The sequence below is a fragment of the Myripristis murdjan genome, unplaced genomic scaffold (genome assembly GCF_902150065.1).
Source record: "Myripristis murdjan unplaced genomic scaffold, fMyrMur1.1, whole genome shotgun sequence".
Taxonomy (NCBI): Eukaryota; Metazoa; Chordata; class Actinopteri; order Holocentriformes; family Holocentridae; genus Myripristis; species Myripristis murdjan.
Window position 1 is genome coordinate 77,252 of NW_021941812.1, and position 2,015 is coordinate 79,266.

Here is a 2,015-nt window from a genome sequence, read left to right on the forward strand (position 1 = left end):
TCAAGTTCAGATTTATTTTAGAGCTATGATCTTTATTTTTTATTTCAGACTGAATTCATTTGTCTTTGATTTCTAAACACCTTTGTGTCCAATATTATTTTATAGCAACATGATTTCATCTTTCTTCAGACTGAGTCACTGCATGTTGTCAGGGAGCAGCTGTGCTTCTCTGGCCTGGGCTCTGAAGTCCAACCCCCATCTGACAGAGCTGGACCTGAGCAAGAACAACGAGCTGCAGGATTCAGGAGTGGAGCTGCTGTCTGCTGGACTGGAGAGTCCAAACTGCAGACTGAAGACTCTCAGGTCAGTAGCTGATGCCTCTGTGACTGAAACAATGTCAGGAAATTACTGAATAGATTCAGGCAGGGAAACAAATTCCAATTATTCCCACCAATTCAATACTGATGATGATGTTTTAATCCCTACAGGCTGTAAAATGAAAAAGACTGGATTAAAGCTGACAGCCTGAGAAAATGTGACTACTGAGGCAGTATGAACACACACACACACACACACACACACACCTCTGAGTGAAATGCACGACACAGAAGAGTAGCAGTCGTATCCTGATCACCCAGACAGATTTGACCAGGAGCCTCAGGTTCTGTGTAGAGAAGGTCTGACTGGGCGATGTTACTGGGAGGTCCAGTGGAGAGGATGGGTTGAAACAGCAGTGACTTACAGAGGAATCACTAGAAGTGGAGATTACTCTGAGCTTGGAAACAATAAATAGTCCTAACCCTAACCCTAACCTAACCCTAAGTTTTTTTAGTCCCTGTAAAAGTTCAGGAACTCTCTCCTTCGGGGTGGTTCCAGTGGTGGAGACACGCGATAATGGCCCCGGCCCCGTAAAATTACCCCGAAGTTCCTGCAGTGGAAACGGGCCCTCTGACAGACTGAGACTCCTCCACACCTTCAGCTCCACCTTCACTGAGCCTCTCTACCCTGGGTTTGGGTTTGGGATTAGATTCTGGCCTCCTCCTTCTCATGTGGCTCTGCTGCCAGTTTCTGAGAGATAAAAACTTCTGTCAAAGCCACCAACAAGTGTTGGGGAAAATGTTGCATAATGTGATGGATATGAGCAGCTTTTGATTAATATCATTGTGCTAGACAGATATTATGCAAGGCCAAACCAGTGGACCACACACACACACACACACATTGATGGATTGATGTTTATCAGGAAGCTGATTGTTAATGCTGAAAACATAAGTCCATTAAGTATTTAAGAAGTCATTTAAAAGGTGATTAAAAACAGACACAGACGAAGAGGAAATTCATTTGTAATAGTTTCTAGTTAAAAATGTCCTTTAAAAATGTCCTGTTAAAGAAAGAGGTTAAAAAGCAGTTGTAAATATTTGATTGGAAATACTTTATTTGCAGTACATTGGAGTTTTACAGTGTATGTTTCTTTAATGATTTATTTCGTGAATAGGCCTACTTTCCTTAAAAAAAAAAAAAAAGAAAATGTTATATCTACCTGTTTAATTGCCTGTAAAAGAAACCTGAAAGAAGGAAAATAAAACTATGACAGAAAACTGTTTATAATGAAAAAATGCATGTTGTTGCTGAAATATGTTACATTTAAAGAAATCCTTTACCTTGTAAATACTTCTGAAAATTATACATCTTGCTTTGCTCTGTTCAAATCTCTCACTGTGTTCCTGGTCAGGCAGGCTGGAGAGGCTAGCTCTATGAAAACTGATGCAACATCAAAACATCTGGATTAAATAATCCACACCAGTGGAGCAGAGGCACACTTCAATCTCTGGTGAATTTCTGCAGCACTGGGCTCCTTTGGCTCGTTTTTGTCACCTGTCATATCTCTGTAATATCTTTGTAATATTACTATAGTAACTCAGTGACTGAGTTTGGCCTGTGTAGGTCGAAGCAGTTTGATCATTTAACAATGAAAATTTGAAATTTCTTTTTTTTAATTACAGAGGGCATATAAATTAAAATAATAATGTTAATGATACTTCAATAAAGTCCAGCCATATCCTCCACCTGTGCAG

General features: G+C 39.9%; 1 long non-coding RNA gene across 1 annotated transcript; it reads right to left on the reverse strand.

Annotated features, from left to right (window-relative positions):
- Positions 1-509: 509 nt before the first annotated feature.
- On the reverse strand, positions 510-1,812 carry LOC115356801 (uncharacterized). The gene is made up of 3 exons (XR_003928017.1): positions 1,740-1,812; positions 1,628-1,629; positions 510-526 (listed from the first exon to the last, which is right to left on the reverse strand). It is a non-coding gene; the product is annotated as an uncharacterized LOC115356801 (long non-coding RNA).
- Positions 1,813-2,015: the final 203 nt, after the last annotated feature.